Source organism: Callorhinus ursinus, unplaced genomic scaffold, assembly GCF_003265705.2.
Source record: "Callorhinus ursinus isolate GAN/ISIS: 27379988/994484 unplaced genomic scaffold, GSC_fseal_2.0 scaffold13, whole genome shotgun sequence".
Taxonomy (NCBI): Eukaryota; Metazoa; Chordata; class Mammalia; order Carnivora; family Otariidae; genus Callorhinus; species Callorhinus ursinus.
In genome coordinates this window covers 43,674,762-43,692,400 of record NW_027397075.1, presented here as the reverse complement: position 1 = coordinate 43,692,400, position 17,639 = coordinate 43,674,762, and the positions used below count along the sequence as shown (strand labels likewise).

Below are 17,639 nucleotides of genomic sequence, written 5' to 3'. Positions count from 1 at the left end.
TTAGTGGTGTAAAATGAGAGAAATTTACTCTCACAGTTGTGGAGGTCAGAGTCTGAAATCAAGCTACACTTGTGGAATGTTGGAGGGAGAATTTTCCTTTTCCAGCCTCTAGTGGTTGCTAGCTTGCTTGGCTTGTGACCACTTTACTCTAATCTCTGCCTCTTCACTTTGCCTTTTACTTTGTTTATTCTCCTCCATGTATCTAAGGTCATTTGTCATTGGATTTAAGTCCACCTAATCAGGATGATTTCTTCTCAGGATCATTAATTACATTTTAAAGACCCTTTTCCCAAATAAGATAACATCATAGGTTCCAGGGATTTGACATGGATATCTTTTGGCTGGGGTGGTGATGGTGGTGCATTTTTGTCCTACCATATCCCTAAATCTAAATTGAAAAACAGCAACAACAACAACAAAACATTGTAATGTTCTTAGTTCAAATTGTGAGCCACTTCTATAGGTCCAAATGAGGCATTTGCTTTTACATTCTAATCTAACCACTTTGAAAGGAACCGTCAAATGATGTTTTTTTTTTTTTTTAAGATTTTATTTATTTATTTGAGAGAGAGAGAGAATGAGAGATAGAGAGCACGAGAGGGAAGAGGGTCAGAGGGAGAAGCAGACTCCCTGCTGAGCAAGGAGCCCGATGTGGGACTCGATCCGGGTTCTCCAGGATCATGACCTGAGCCGAAGGCAGTTGCTTAACCAACTGAGCCACCCAGGCGCCCCCGTCAAATGATGTTAAAGAAAAATTCAGGTATGACATCCAGAAAGTAAAAAACTGGCCGATAGAAAGATTTGAGTGTATAAAATAAAGGACAGTTTGGGGCATCTGGGTGGCTCAGTTGGTTAATGGTCTGACTCTTGATTTCGGCTCAGGTCATGATTGTAGGGTTATGGAAAGAACCCTACAAACTCTGTATTGTCCTCTGCACTGTTCATGTAATCTGCTTGAGATTCTCTCCCTTTCCCTCTCCCTCTTCTCTCTGTCTGTCTCCTCCCTTGCATGTGCTCTCATGCTCTTTCTCAAATAAATAAAATCTCTAAAAAAATTAAGAAATAACGGACAGTTTATTGGCCTGTAACCAGAGTTACCTGCAAAGTATTCCAAATCATCCCTCCTAAGAATTTCTTTTATATTTCTAGTATCTGCTGTACTTCCTCGGGGAAACAAAACAAGCAAACCTCTTCATAGCATACAAGTGTCCCCTCTTCCCTCCAAAATTTCTATTATGAGAATTTTCAGTATATGTGCTGCCGAAGCAAGCACTATTATGAGAATTTTCAAAGACCTACAAATATAGAGAATGTATCCAGGATCCCATTTACCCATCACCCAGCTTCAGTCATTATCAATACAATGCCTAATCTTTTATTCAACCCCCCCAATTAGTTTGAAGCAAATTCCAGAAATTATATCATTTTATCTGTAAATATTTTTAAACGATAATCTCTGGCCCCATTACCAAAATACAGTTGTTATAAATAAAAATATTAATAGTAATTTCTTAATATTATTAAATATCTGACAGGATTCACATTTCCCTGTTTTATAGTCTTTTTAAAAAAGATTTATTTGTTTGAATTGGGACCCAAATAAGATCCCTCATTTGATAAATTGCAGATTGATTAATAAGTCCCTTAATTCTCCATTGATTTATAACAGCACCATCCAGTACAGTAGTCACATGTAACTATTTAAATTTAAATTAATTAAAATTAAAGTGGAATATTCTGATCCTTAATCATCAAGTGCTCAGCAGCCACATGAGCCACCTTATTGGACAGCACAGAATATTTCTCTTACTGAAAAAAGTTATTTTGGTCAGAGTTGATCTATAGGTTTCCCCTCCAACTATTTTATTTATTTAGCATTTTCTGTTTTCCTTTTAAAATTATTATTATTGTTATTTGGTGGAACAAACTGGCTACTTTGGTTTTCTTTGTCTCCCAGAGTCTGGATTTTACTGATTACATTCATGTGGTATACCTTAATACGGTTTCTATTCTTGGTATCTCCTGTAAATTTGTAGTTAAATGTAGAGGCTTGGTCTAAATCAGATTAAAAGTTATGCATATATATTTTTTTCCTAAGAACATTTTATAGGTGCTGGTGTATACTTCTATTAAGAGAGGGATATGTAATATCAGATTGTTTCTGTCTTTGTAATGTTACTAGCTATTGATGATCAGTGCCTATCCCCAGATCCACAACTTCATTGAGTTCACAAAATGGTGATATTCCAGCATTCCTGTGTTTATTAGCCAGAATTTTATAAGAGAAACTTCCCTTCGTAAACTGGTTATTTTTAGCTACGGATATAGAAAAAGTAGAGTAATTGCCTAAGTCTTATCCTTTATTTTCTAGTTTTCAAAATAGTATTGGTTCTCTAACATTTTTCTGGAGATGAGCTGTGAAAATTTTTTAAGTGTATTAATGAATTAATATATTTAAACATATTTGGTATATTTGGTCCAGTATAGTTTTATCCTTATTATTGATCAAATTTTCAACTTTGGCTCAGTTGGGGCCTCTGCAGGTAGTTTCCTCACTTGTTTTGATATGACTCTCATAACCTTTGATAGCTTCTTTTCTATCTGATATGATAGAATTTTTCCACACTCATCTTAAGTATTTCCAGGGTGGGATCTGGGATTAGCTGTTTTGCAAAGGAGGCTTAGTTCTTTTGGTGATAACCACTGAGTCTTAATTTCTTTAGAAGCCATATACTGGGCACTTCTTTCATAGTGTCAGTGGTACTGAGTTATTCATTGTTTTAGGTTTTCTTTTTTAGTGGAAAGAAATATATATACACATATATACTCACATGCCTGCACACATGCACACACTTAAAAATATATGTTTAGATATATAATAATATAATAAATATATATTTAAAAGATAAAATACCTGTTCTTTAAAGCTTAGATTCTTAGTATACTTTGGACTTGAAAGTATCTACCCTAGCTGAACAAGTGAAATGTGATGAATTTTGGGCGCCTGGGTGGGCTCAGTTGGTTAAGCGACTGCCTTCGGCTCAGGTCATGATCCTGGAGCCCTGGGATCGAGTCCCACATCGGCCTCCCTGCTCAGCGGGGAGTCTGCTTCTCCCTCTGACCCTCCCCTCTCTCATGCTCTCTCTCTCTCTCTCATTCTCTCTCTCAAATAAATAAATAAAATCTTAAAAAAAAGAAATGTGATGAATTTTAAGATTGAATAATACTCTTAGGCATAACCATATGTACAGCTTTTTGGGATTAGAGTTTTGGGGGTAGGGAATCTACCTATACTGATTAAATTTTCATTTTCTTCATTGAAGGTTGAGAGGTGAAACATAGTTTATCATCTGTAAGACGAAGTGCCAATTTGTGGTTCTTGATGAGAAATTGATCAGTTAGGCGCTTGTTACAAGAGGTGCAATCAGTGAGGTTAGAAAGGGAAATTGAATTTATATTGGTGTGTTATATGCAATTAATTTTGAATATACACCTGAGGCACATGAATCTTATTGGAGTTTGAAATATCTATACTTTAAATCAGGCATTGCAAATCTAGTGTGATTAAATATATTTAAGAGTTTGTATTGTTCGACAGTTGCTGTGCCATTCCAAAATATGTTTTTATTAGGCTGTTCACAAAGGAATCTTGTGGTTGCTATAATGAGAAGATGAAATAGCTAAATTTGTGTATTTCTTTTAGAAAGAATGGAGGAGAATAAGGTTATTTATATTTTAAGATTTATTATTTTTATACTCTTATTTTTTCTGAATGGGATGTCTTGTCATCTTGAGAGAAGGATGGATTGTTGTTATCTTTTTAAAAGACTGCAACAACGGGGCACCTGAGTGGCTCAGTCAGTTGGGCGTCTGCCTTCAGCTCAGGTCATGATCCCAGGGTCCTGGGATCGAGCCCCGCATTAGGCTCCCTGCTTGGTGGGGAGTCTGCTTCTCTCTCTCCCTCTGTGCCTCACCCTGCTTGTGCTTTCTCACTCTCTCCTCTGTCAAATAAATAAAATCTTAAAAAAAAGAGACTACAACAGTCTTTCTACTTAAGGAAAAACATGATATAGTTCACTAATGACACAGTAATTAAATTAGGGTATTTACAGCAGAGAAGAATTTTTAACAGTATAAGAATAACACAGTGGGCGCCTGGGTGGCTCAGTTGGTTGGGCGGCTGCCTTCGGCTCAGGTCATGATCCTGGAGTCCCAGGATCGAGTCCCACATCGGGCTCCCTGCTCAGCGGGGAGTCTGCTTCTCCCTCTGACCCTCTTCCCTCTCGTGCTCTCTGGCTCTCATTCTCTCTCTCAAATAAATAAATAAAATCTTAAAAAAAAAAAAAAAAAAAAGAATAACACAGTGTATTGGGTAGATATTCTCAGGAGCAGTTTATCCAAAATAGCCATAAAAGAATTTTCATAAATAAAGTAGTAAGAAAATGATAAATGAAAGAGGTGAGATTTGAATTGGGTCTTAAAGCATAGTTACAGCTGTAGGAGAGGACCTTCTAGGCAGAGAGAAGCAACAGGACAAAACGAAAGAGGTGCAAGACATTCAGGGGAGATTAGAGCTCTTTAAATGAAGTAAAGGGTTATTACGGGGGAATAGTGAGCTGTAAGAATGAGGCCAAATTTCCAAGGGGCTTAATTTTTTTTTAAAGTTGGACTTTATTTGGTAGACAAGTATACTGCACATTTGGACTATTAGTCTAACGCAGGTCAGAATTAAGAGATCATCTTGAGTTCTTTGTTCCACTTCAGCAGTATCTAAAAATAGTCTTGGTGCTGTTTTGAATGGATTTCACAGTTAGAAGTCCAGAGGAATGGAGGCTTTATTTAGTTACGGTACCATCCAATCTCCAGTTCCACAATTTTTATGTATAGTTGTGTCCTTTTTCATGTTGGGGTCCCGCAACTGTCTGCCATTACCAATTAAGTCCACATGCTTGCTTCCTCAAGAGTATTGGGGAAAACAGATTCATAATTTTTAGTTAGCTCATGACTCAAAATATGCACAGAAGCAATCTTTTTTATGTGTATGAAATTAACAAAATGAACGATTTTTTTTTTAAGATTTTATTTATTTGAGAGAGAGAGAGAGAGAAAACACAAGCAGGGGGAAAGGGAGAGGGAGAAGCAGACTCCTCACTGAGCAGGGAGCCTGATGCGGGGCTTGATCCGAGAACTCTGGGTCATGACCTGAGCTGAAGGCAGACGCTTAACTGACTGAGCCACCCATGTACCCCAAAATTAATGACTTAAAGTGTACTGAGGTTCAGTGGCATTTTTAGTGCATTCAGTTTTGTGCAACCATTATCTTTATCAAGACACCGAGCATTCTTTTTTTTCTTCCAAAGTTTATTTGTGTTTTGTTGTTGTTGTTGTTTGTTTGTTTTAGTAATCTCTGCACCCAGTGTGGGGCTTGAACTCACAACCCTGAGATTGAGAGTCTCATGCTCTTCCAACTGAGCTAGCCAGGTGCCCCAGGACACAGAGCATTCTTTTTTTTTTTTTTTTTTAAAGATTTTATTTATCTATTTGACACAGAGAGAGAACACAAGCAGGGGGAGTGGCAGAGGGAGAGGGAGAAGCAGGCTCCCCGCTGAGCAGGGAGCCCGATGCAGGGCTTGATCCCAGCACCCTGGAATCAGCACCTGAGCCCAAGGCAGCTGCTTAACCGACTGAGCCACCCAGGCATCCCAACATAGAGCATTCTTAAATGGAATGTACTTAAACAGAAAAGAAGGATTATTATAAAGTAATTTTTGGCATGATTTTGCTTGCTAATTTCTCAGTCTGTGTCACTTGTAGAGTTTTTTTTTTTTTTTGAAGCTTAAAATTTTGGGGAATCAAAAAACAACTGTCAGAATGGAATTTTTTTTTTTTAAAGATTTTATTTATTTGACAGAGGGAGACACAGCGAGAGAGGGAACACAAGCAGGGGGAGTGGGAGAGGGAGAAGCAGGCTCTCTGCCGAGCAGGGAGCCTGATGGGGGGCTTGATCCCAGAACTCTGGGATCATGACCTGAACTGAAGGCAGACGCTTAACAACTAAGCCACCCAGGTGCCCTGGAATTTTTTTGTTTTGATAATAGTTGAAAAAATAAGCAACAAGGTGAAAACCTGAATTGATTTTTTTGTTCACTTTTGAATAGAATGAAGTAGTTTATTTAATAGAAAAATTGTTTTTCAAATTAGAACTGTCCATGGTGGATTTGGATTCTAACTTTTTTTAGCATGTCTACTTACACAGCACTATCTGAAGAAGGCTGTGGAATATAAGAGGACTTCATTCTCCTCTATTTTTATTATAGGTTGTGTGTTATGGACCTAGAAGAGTGAAGGTTATGTTTCCTGATCTTAGTTTTCTTTTTCTTGTTTTTACCCCATCTCTCCAAAAAATCTACACGATGTTTATTTGTAGTAACCCAGTAGAAGCAAAGTGCTGATTGTTCTAAACATAAATTCTGGTCATTTGTGCAAAATATTTTAGAAGGATTTTAGCTTTTATTTCTTAGTAAGAGATCTTTCGGGGTTCTGATTTTGCTTGTGGATATCTTCAATCTGTATACTAATTTTTTCTCATAATCTCTTTGTTCTCTATGGAGGTGTTGATGTTGATGCTGAAGTAGTAACATGAAGATGGCAGTGGTATTTCCAATTGGCATTTCTTATTTAGGTCCTTAAGAACCCCTAGTAAGAAATTAGAAAAAGACAATTAGGTCAAATTAATTAGAAAAGCTAAGTAGACTATTTAAGGTCACTATATTCAGTCAGTACGATACTGTTTTTAGATTAGTAAGTAAAAATGCAGTGCAATTAAACATATATTACAAATATAAATTTTGTGAATTATCAGATGGATTTAATCACTACCCAGTAATTTTTGCCTGCTGTTCGTGTACACTTTCACATCATCTGTGATTTACAAGACTGGTTATAAAGAAGTACGCTTAATTTCTTGCTGTTGTTTCATTTAATAAACATTTTGTCATTATTTACCATAGTAGCATATGCATTTGAGGTAATGAAAACGTTTGGAAATGGTGATAGTGATTGTATAATATTGTGAGTGTATTGAATATCACTAAGTTGTACATTTAAAAATGCTTAAAATGGTAAATTTTATGTTATATAATTTTACTACAATAAAAAAAGAAGAAAAATCTTATCAGTAAATGAATATTTCTGGAATGATTTCTTTGTAGTTATGGAATTTTTTAGTCAAGATTTTATTACAGGGTGATTTTTTTCTTTAAAAAAATTTATATAAAAAAAAGGGGGCGCCTGGATGGCTCAGTCATTAAGTGTTTGCCTTCGGCTCAAGTCGTGATCCCAAGGTCCTGGGATCGAGCCCCACATCAGGCTCCCTGCTCCACAGGGAAGCCTGCTTCTCCCTCTCCCACTCCCCCTGCTTGTGTTCCCTCTCTTGCTGTGTCTCTGTCAAATAAATCTTTTTAAAAAATGTATAAAAAAATAAAAGATTTTATTACAGGGTGATTTTTATTTTTATTTATTTATTTTTTAAAATTTTATTTATTTATTTGACACAGAGAGAGAGAGAGCGAGAGAGAGAGAGAGGGAGAGAGCACAAGCAGGGGGAGCGGCAGGCAGAGGGAGAAACAGGTTTCCTGCATGAGCAGGGAGCCCGATGTGGGGCTCAATCCCAGTACCCTGGGATCATGACCTGAGCTGAAGGCAGCGGTTTAACCAACTGAGCCACCCAGGCGCCCCTACAGGGTGATTTTTAATCCTAGCATAACTGGCTTCTACTTTTAGCCCTTAAGTATTCAGAAGAACAGGAAAGTGGAATCTGGGTATGAATTTTCTTAAATGTTTTTATAAATTTATTATTTATCATGCAATTAAAAAATATAAACTGTTTCATAAAGATAACATTTAATTTTTGGTGTCATAAAATTAAGCATTTTGTTTTTATAAAAAAAACTTTTCCCCAAAATGAAATGAGGTCTACTTCACATTTTTTAAAAGATCATCCTTGAATACCTGTAATCTAACAAGCATGTAAGTGACAAGAAAAGCCATTTTCTTTTTCCTGTTTAATATATATTTTTAACAGCTTTATTGAGGTATGACTGATATTTAAGAAATTGTACATACTTAAAATATGGAATTTGATGTTATGGCATTTGTATACTGATGAAAGCATCAGTATAATTAAGATAGGGACCATAGCCATCACTTCCAAAACTTTCCTCACACTTTTTCATAATTCCTCTTTCCCACCCCATCTAATTTTACCCCTCCTCAGTTAACCACTGACCTTTTTTTCACTGTTGGCATTTCCTAATGTTTTATGTAAATGTGTTTATACAGCGTCTACTCTTATTTATTGGGCTTCTTTCAATCAGCTGAATTTTTTTGAGATCCAGAGTGGTCACTCCATTTTACATTCCCACTTACAATTCCAGTTTTTCCATATTCTTTCCGGTACTTGGTATTGTCAGTCTATTTAATGTTAGCCAAATGGTATCTCATTGTGGTTTTAATTTGCATTTCTCTAATGACTGATGATAATGGAGAATTTTCTTTGTGCTTGTTTACCATTTATATATATCTTCTTTGGTGAAATGTCTTTTTAAATCTTGAGCCCATTTAAAAAATTAGATTCTTATTTTTCTTATTCCTGAGTTTTGAGAGGTTTTTTTATATTCTGGATACCAGACTTTTATTAGATGTAGACTTTACAAAGATTTTCTCCCAACCTGTAGCTTTAAAAGTGTCTTCTCAAGAGTGAAAGTTTTAAAATTTCAATATAGTTTTCATTTATCAATTTGTTCTTTTACGATCATGCTTTTGGTCAAATCTAACAATTAAATAATTAATTAATTAATGGTGCTATGGAATGAATATTTGTATTCGCCCCAAAATCATATGTTGAATGCTCATGAATGGGATCAGCACCCTTATAAGAAAAGACATCAGAGGGGCGCCTGGGTGGCTCAGTTGGTTAAGTGACTGCCTTCGGATCGGGTCATGATCCTGGAGTCCTGGGATCGAGTCCCACATAAGGCTCCCTGCTCAGGGGGGAGTCTGCTTCTCCCTCTGACACTCCTACTTCTCATGCTGTCTCTCTGTCTCATTCTTTCTCTCTCTCAAATAAATAAATAAAACTTTAAAAAAAAAAAGAAAAGAAAAGTCATCAGAGTTCTTGCTTCCTCTCTTTGTACTCTGCTGTGTGAACTGTGTGAAGAAACATAAGAGGGCAGCCTTGCAAGCCAGAAAGAGGGTCTCATCAGAACCTGAACACACCGGTACACTGATTTTGGACTTCCCAGCCCCCAGAATTATGACAGATATGTTTCTGTTGTTTAAGCCACCTAGACTGTGGTAATTTGTTGTAGCTGTCTGAACTAAGACACAGGGTCACAGAGATTTTTTCTGTGTTTTCTTTTTTTTTTTTTATAAGATTTTATTTATTTGAGAGAAAGAATGAGAGAGAGAGAGAGAGCACATGAGAGGGGAGAAGGTCAGAGGGAGAAGCAGACTCCCTGCCGAGCAGGGACCCCGATGCGGTACTCGATCCCGGGACTCCAGGATCATGACCTGAGCCAAAGGCAGTGGCTTAACCAACTGAGCCACCCAGGCGCCCTCTGTGTTTTCATCTAAAGTATTATAGATTTAAGTTTTGCATTCAGGTCTGCCGTCCATTTTGAGTTAATTTTTTGTGTGTGATGTGATGTATGGAACAAAATTCACTTTTTAAGTCCAGGTATTGTTTCAACACCATTTGTTGAAAAGACTGTCCTTTCTTCACTGCATTATCTTTGCATATTTGTAAAAAGTCAGTTGTCTATATATGTGTGGGTTTATTTCTTGATTACTGTAGCTTTAGTAAGTTTGAAATCAGGTAGTGTTAGTTCTCTAGCTTTGTTCTTCTTTTGCTTGTTTTTTGGCTATTGTATGTCTTTTGCATTTCCATATGAATTTTAGAATAAGAGCCTACTGAGATTTTGATTGGGATTTTGTTGAATCTTCAGAGTAATTTGGGGACAGTTGACATCTCTATGATATCAACCCTCTTTAATTTTCTAACCTATAAATAAGATCTCTTCACTTAGGTATTCTTTAATTTCTTTTAACAGTCTTTTGTAGTTTTTAGTGTACAAGTTTTTCACATCTTTAGTCAGATTTATTCCTAAGTATTTAACATTTTTTGATGCTATTATAATGCTATTTGTCTTTCCATTTCAATTTCCAATTATTCGCTGTTAGTATATAGAAGTAGAGTTGATTTTTGTATATTGATCTTGTGCTCTGCAACTTTGGTAAACTCACTTGTTAGTTCTGGTAGCTTTTTTGTAGATTTTCTATACATACTATCATGTCATCACCTTTTGTTTAGTTTTTAAAGATTTATTTATTCATGAGAGAGAGAGAGTGAGAGAGAGCAAAGGGGACAAAGGTCAGAGGGAAAGGGAGAGAAAGCCCCAAGCAGACTCTGCACTGAGCGTGGAGCCCAATGCAAGGTTTTATCTCATGACCCTGAGACCACCACTCAAGCCGAAGCCAAGAGTTCGGGTGCTCAACTGAGTGCGCCACCCAGGCACCCCCCTCATGTTATCTTCTAAATAATATAGCTTTACCTTTGCTTTTCCAATCTGGATGTCTTTTATTTTTCTTGCCTGATTACACTGGAGAGAATCTCTAATAGAATGTTGGATAGAATTGATAAGAGTGGAAATCCCTTCTGTTCTTAATTTCATAAGAGATTTTATCAGGGGTAAGTAGTGTTGGACTTTGTTGAGTGCTTTCTTCACATCTATTGAGATGATAACATAGTTTTTCTTTTTCTAGTTTGTTAATATGGTGAATTACATTGATTGATTTATAAATGTTAAATCAACTGTATTTCTGGGATAAATACCATTTCTTAGTTTGGGCTGCCTACCAATATACTATAAACTGAATGGCTTATAAGCAATAGATATTTATTTCTCACAGTTCTGGAATTGGCATATTTGGTGTCTGTTGAAGGCTCAGCTTCTTCACTGATAGCCATCTTCTCACTATAACTTTACATGGTGGGAGGAATGAGGGAATCTCTGTAGGGTCTCTTTTGTGAGAACACTAATCTCATTCATGAGGGCTCAACTCTCAGAACCTAAGCAACCTCCCAAAGGCCCTGTCTTTTAATACCATCACACTGGGCATAAAGATTCATATCAATTTTTGGAGGATATGCATACTCAGTATGTAGCACTCTATTTTGTCATTGCATACCTTTTTAAAATATTGCTGAATTAAATTTGCTAAAATTTCATTAAAATTTTTACATCTGTATTTGTCTACAAGTGTCTTTTCTGGTAATATCTTTGTCTTGTTTTGGCAGCATGGCAGTGTTGGCCTCATAGAATGAGATGGGAGAAATTCTTTCCTCTTCAGTTTTCTGGAAGAGTTTGCATTGAATTGGTATTGTTCTTCCTTAAGTCTTTGATAGAATTCATCAATGAAGGCATCTAGGCCTAAAGCTTTTTATGTGGAAAGGTTTCAATTAGGAGTATTTAGATTATCCATTTCTTCTTGAGTAAGCTTTGGTAGCTGATGTCTTTCAAGTAATTAATACACTTAATCTAAATTGTTGAATTTATTAACTTAAAGTTGCTCATAATATTCTTGTATTATTCTTTTATTAGCTGTAGTTATGTTACCTCATTCATTACTGATACTCATAATTCTGTCTTCATTTTGTTTCCTGATCAGTCTTGACTAGAGGTTTATTAATTTTATTGTTCTTAAGGAACGAGCTTTGATTTCTTTGATTTTTCTTTCCTTTTACTTTCTCTTTTCTATTTCATTGATTTTTTTTCTTTGACCTTTATTATTTCCTCTTTTTCTGCTTACTTTGAGTTTAATTCGTCTTTTTCTAGCTTTTGGGGTATAAGCTTTATTTTCAATGTTATCCTTTTCTGTTGATCATCGTTTTTTTTTTGACAGAAAGAGAGGGAGAGAGCACAAAGCAGGGGGAGTGGCAGAGGAAGAGGGAGAAGCCCTGATGCAGGGCTCAATCCCAGGACCCTGGGATCATGACCTGAGCTGAAGGCAGACATTTAATCGACTGAGCCTCCCAGGCACACTGGTCATCCATGTTAATCAGCATTTTAATCAGTGTCTGTTGAGAATGCTGATAGTAGTATGCTATCAGAATCAACTACTTCAAAAGTTGGAGAGAATATTCTGGGGTATCAATTCAAATCAAAAGGCTAAGATTGTGACCTAAACATATCAAGATGCAGGCTAATTTAAAAAAAATCTCAAATCTTATACTCAGTACTAAAAAATCAGTTTGGAAAGTATGGGATAAGGGAGAGCAACTTTAGTGCAGTATTGGTTAAGCGTTGTTAGGATCCACAGTGCCTGGGTACCAAGTATGGTTATTTGAATGTAAGTAATGTGGCCTCAGAAAATCCAATTTGATTAAAGTTGTTATTAATGTAAGTATAGTGTTTAGAAAAAGGAACATAATAATTCCACTCTTCTTTACTGAATAGACTATTTCTAGAGTCTCCTACTGTATTCTGAGCACCACACTAAAGGTTTTAAACACACTATAACTCTTAGCCAGAGTAAAGAGATTTGTAGTGGATAAACCATGCCATAGTAAATCTTGGAATTATAGGATGTTAGAATGTTTATGGATCTTAGAGATTGCCTTATTTTTCAATTTAGGAAACAAAAGCCAGGAGCTGTTGGTTTACGTAGTGTTACCCAAATAATCAGTGGCAAGTGTTGAAGATTGGATTTTCAGTTTCTGAAGATCATTTCAGCATTCTTTCCACTGAACCATCTTGTCATCAAACTATGGTTCAAAAGAGGTCTGTGAGAGGACTTGAAATCATCTGTATGAGAAAAAAATCAGTAACCAACAAGAAAATGTTACAGTGAGAATGTTTTCATCTTAACAAAAGATTGAGCTATCCATGTGGTTCCCAGTTCCTGGAGATAGTCAGCAAAACACTGGATAACCTCTTAGGTGGAATGTTGTAGATGGATTCATGTATCAGATAAACTTTGGGCTATATCAGCTCTAGAATTCTTTCTGAGTCTGTTTCTTCTTTTGGTGGCTGCCACAGTCTCCATTATGAGCGTTCATGCTGTTCAAATTTCCCCAATACTAAGTATTACTGCCACCAGCTTGTAATTCCCAGGGGTGACTTTTAAAAGGCACTGTTTTCAATTTCAAGGCAGAAGTATCTCTTCTTGTCCACATTAGGGCCATTTTCTTCTCTGTTTTTTTTCTTCTGGATGTCAGGTGGGATCTTTGGGAAGATTCAGTACATCCAGTTTTATAAGAAGAAACAGATTTTTCCTCTACTTTGTTTAGAAGATGACTTCTTTCTTCTAGAGCATTTCTTCTTCTACCCCAGTCCTGTTCCCCAAGTTGGAGCCAGAATTTCATTGTTCTTTATACATAATTGTGTGCTAAAATGAGTACTTTCTAATGGTGACATGTCTAGTGGCATGTATGAGAAATACAAACTTAGACTCATAGTTGTATGTAATAATAGATTTCAGAGATTATTTGGTCCATGTTTCATAAAGGGTGTTCTCTGGTATGAGATTTATGAGCAGGTGTTCTTTTTTTTAAATTTTTTATTGTTATGTTAATCACCATATATTACATAATTTGTTTTGGTGTAGTGTTCCATGATTCATTGTTTGTTCATAACACCCAGTGCTCCATGCAGAATGTGCCCTCTTTAATACCCATCACCAGGCTAACCCATCCCCCTACCCTCCTCCCCTCTAGAAACCTCAGTTTGTTTTTCAGAGTCCATCATCTCTCCTGGTTCGTTTCCCCCTCTGACTTACTCCCCTTCATTCTTCCTCTCCTGCTATCTTCTTCTTTTTCTTTTTTTTTTCTCAAAATATGTTGCGTTATTTGTTTCAGAAGTACAGATCTGTGATTCAACAGTCTTACACAATTCACAGCGCTCACCGTAGCACATATCTTCCCCAATGTCTATCACCCAGCCACCCCATCCCTCCCACCCCCGACCACTCCAGCAACCCTCAGTTTGTTCCTGAGATTAAGAATTCCTCATATCAGTGACGTCATATGATACATGTCTTTCTCTGATTGACTTATTTCACTCAGCATAACACCCTCCAGTTCCATCCACGTCGTTGCAAATGGCAAGATCTCATTCCTTTTGATGGCTGCATAATATTCCATTGTGTATATAGACCACATCTTCTTTATCCATTCATCTGTCGATGGACATCTTGGCTCTTTACACAGTTTGGCTATTGTGGACATTGCTGCTATAAACATTGGGGTGCACGTACCCCTTCGGATCCCTACATTTGTATCTTTGTGGTAAATACCCAGTAGTGCAATTGCTGGATCGAATGGTAGCTCTAATTTCAACTGTTTGAGGAACCTCCATACTGTTTTCCAGAGGGGTTGCACCAGCTTGCATTCCCACCAACAGTGTAGGAGGGTTCCCCTTTCTCCACATCCCTGCCAACATCTGTCGTTCCCTGACTTGTTAATTTTAGCTATTCTGACGGGTGTGAGGTGGTATCTCATTGAGGTTTTGATTTGGATTTCCCTGATGCCGAGCGATGTTGAGCACTTTTTCATGTGCCTGTTGGCCATTTGGATGTCTTCTTTGGAAAAATGTCTGTTCATGTCTTCTGCCCATTTCTTGATTGGATTATTTGTTCTTTGGGTGTTGAGTTTGATAAGTTCTTTATAGATTTTGGATACTAGCCCTTTATCTGATATGTCATTTGCAAATATTTTCTCCCATTCTGTCAGTTGTCTTTTGGTTTTGTGGACTGTTTCTTTTGCTGTGCAAAAGCTTTTTATCTTGATGAAATCCCAATAGTTCATTTTTGCCCTGGCTTCCTGTGCCTTTGGTGATGTTTCTAGGAAGAAGTTGCTGTGGCTGAGGTCGAAGAGGTTGCTACCTGTGTTCTCCTTTAGGATTTGGATGGACTCCTGTCTCACGTTTAGGTCTTTCAACCATTTGGAGTCTATTTTTGTGTGTGGTGTAAGGAAATGGTCCAGTTTCATTCTTCTGCATGTGGCTGTCCAATTTTCCCAACACCATTTGTTGAAGAGACTGTCTTTTTTCCATTGGACATTCTTTCCTGCTTTGCTGAAGATTAGTTGACCGTAGAGTTGAGGGTCCATTTCTGGGCTCTCGATTCTGTTCCATTGATCTGTGTGTCTGTTTTTGTGCCAGTACCATACTGTCTTGATGATGACAGCTTTGTAATAGAGCTGGAAGTCCGGAATTGTGATGCCAGCTTTGCTTTTCTTTTTCAAGATTCCTCTGGCTATTCGGGGTCTCTTCTGGTTCCACACAAATTTTAGGATTATTTGTTCCATTTCTTTGAAAAAAGTGGATGGTATTTTGATGGGGATTGCATTGAATGTGTAGATTGCTCTAGGTAGCATTGACATCTTCACAATGTTGGTTCTTCCAATCCATGAGCATGGAACGTTTTTCCATTTCTTTGTGTCTTCTTCAATTTCTTTCCTGAGTATTTTATAGTTTTGTGAGTACAGATCCTTTGCCTCTTTGGTTAAATTTATTCCTAGGTATCTTATGGTTTTGGGTGCAATTGTGAATGGGATCGACTCCTTGATTTGTCTCTCTTCTGTCTTGTTGTTGGTGTAGAGGAATGCCACTGATTTCTGTGCATTGATTTTATAGCCTGTTACTTGACTGAATTCCTGTATGAGTTCTAGCAGTTTTGGGGTGGAGTCTTATGGGTTTTCCACATAAAGTATCATATCATCTGCAAAGAGTGAGAGTTTGACTTCCTCTTTGCCGATTTGGATGCCTTTGATTTCTTGTTGTTGTCTGATTGCTGTGGCTAGGACTTCTAATACTATGTTGAATAGCAGTGGTGAGAGTGGACATCCCTGCCGCGTTCCTGACCTTGGGGGAAAAGCTCTCAGCTTTTCCCCATTGAGAATGATATTCGCTGTAGGTTTTTTGTAGATGGCTTTTATGATATTGAGGTATGTACCCTCTATCCCTATACTCTGAAGAGTTTTGATCAAGAAAGGATGCTGTACTTTGTCAAATGCTTTTTCTGCATCTATTGAGAGGATCATATGATTCTTGTTCTTTCTTTTGTTAATGTATTGTATCATGTTGATTGATTTGCGGATGTTGAACCAGCCTTGCAGCCCAGGGATAAATCCCACTTGGTCGTGGTGAATAATCCTTTTAATGTACTGTTGGATCCTATTGGCTAGTATTTTGGTGAGAATTTTTGCATCCATGTTCATCAAGGATATTGGTCTGTAATTCTCCTTTTTGATGGGATCTTTGTCTGGTTTTGGGATCAAGGTAATGGTGACTTCATAAAATGAATTTGGAAGTTTTCCTTCCATTTCTATTTTTTGGAACAGTTTCAGGAGAATAGGTATTAATTCTTCTTTAAATGTCTGATAGAATTCCCCTGGGAAGCCATCTGGCCCTGGGCTTTTGTTTGTTGGGAGATTTTTGATGACTGCTTCAATTTCCTTAGTGGTTATAGGTCTGTTCAAGTTTTCTATTTCTTCCTGGTTCAGTTTTGGTAGTTGATACATCTCTAGGAATGCACCCATTTCTTCCAGGTTATCTAATTTGCTGGCATAGAGTTGCTCATAATATGTTCTTATAATTGTTTGTATTTCTTTGGTGTTGGTTGTGATCTCTCCTCTTTCATTCATGATTTTGTTGATTTGGGTCATTTCTCTTTTCTTTTTGATCAGTCTGGCCAGGGGTTTATCAATCTTGTTAATTCTTTCAAAGAACCAGCTCCTAGTTTCGTTGATCTGTTCTACTGTTCTTTTGGTTTCTAGTTCATTGATTTCTGCTCTGATCTTTATTATTTCTCTTCTCCTATGAGCAGGTGTTCTGTGGCCAAATGAGTTTGGGGAAAATTTAGTAAAACAAAAATAGGATTTTCTGTTATTGTTTATTAGTCTTATTATTATTTTAAGTTCTCGGGCATTTCAGGGCCTTTCCTACTTACTATTTATTAAACATTGTGAATCTCAAAGAAAAGGAGATTCAATATTTAATGTTTCCTAAATTTATTTGACTACGGAACCCTTTTTTCTTTTTAGGGACTAAAGTTCTGTGAAGCACTTTGGGAAAGGCTGACCTTGTCCATTCCCCTTACTTTAGAAGATGAGGTAACTGAGACCTAGAGAGGAAATTCCCCAGGGGTCACTAGTTAGTGACTGAGTAGAAATCACAGTTCTGATCAGTTTTGGGCCTCTTGCAACTAAAAAGATAATATACCTTCTACTTATATTTTATATGTTTTTCATTTACTCTTTTTCCTTACCTCTTACCTACTCTTTTTCTCTTCCCAACTTTTTTGCTCTTTTGTCAATCCTCTGTCATTTCTTCACATGGTTAAGGTATTTGAATTTGTGGTTTTATATGGCTTCTCAAATTATTTTTTCCTCTTAGAATTAAGCTTTCATTTTTGTTGGTTGAAATCTAAAAATGTTGTGTTTTTCAAAAGCAGACTCCATTGTGCAATTTTTAAAAAATGTCCTGAGAATTGTAGAAATCTTCAAATGGGTGAGAATAATTTTTATTTTCTTTAACTTCTAACAATAGAAACTGTGACTCTAAGTTTGCTTTCATTCTGAC

At 36.8% G+C, this 17,639-nt stretch overlaps 1 protein-coding gene and 1 non-coding gene across 2 annotated transcripts in view; one reads left to right on the top strand and one right to left on the bottom strand.

Moving 5' to 3' along the window:
• The window catches only part of XPR1 (xenotropic and polytropic retrovirus receptor 1), a 252,234-nt gene that overhangs the window by 39,339 nt on the left and 195,256 nt on the right, over positions 1-17,639 (top strand). The window lies entirely within an intron of this gene.
• On the bottom strand, positions 5,411-5,483 carry TRNAE-CUC (transfer RNA glutamic acid (anticodon CUC)). Its single transcript has one exon. It is a non-coding gene; the product is annotated as a tRNA-Glu (tRNA).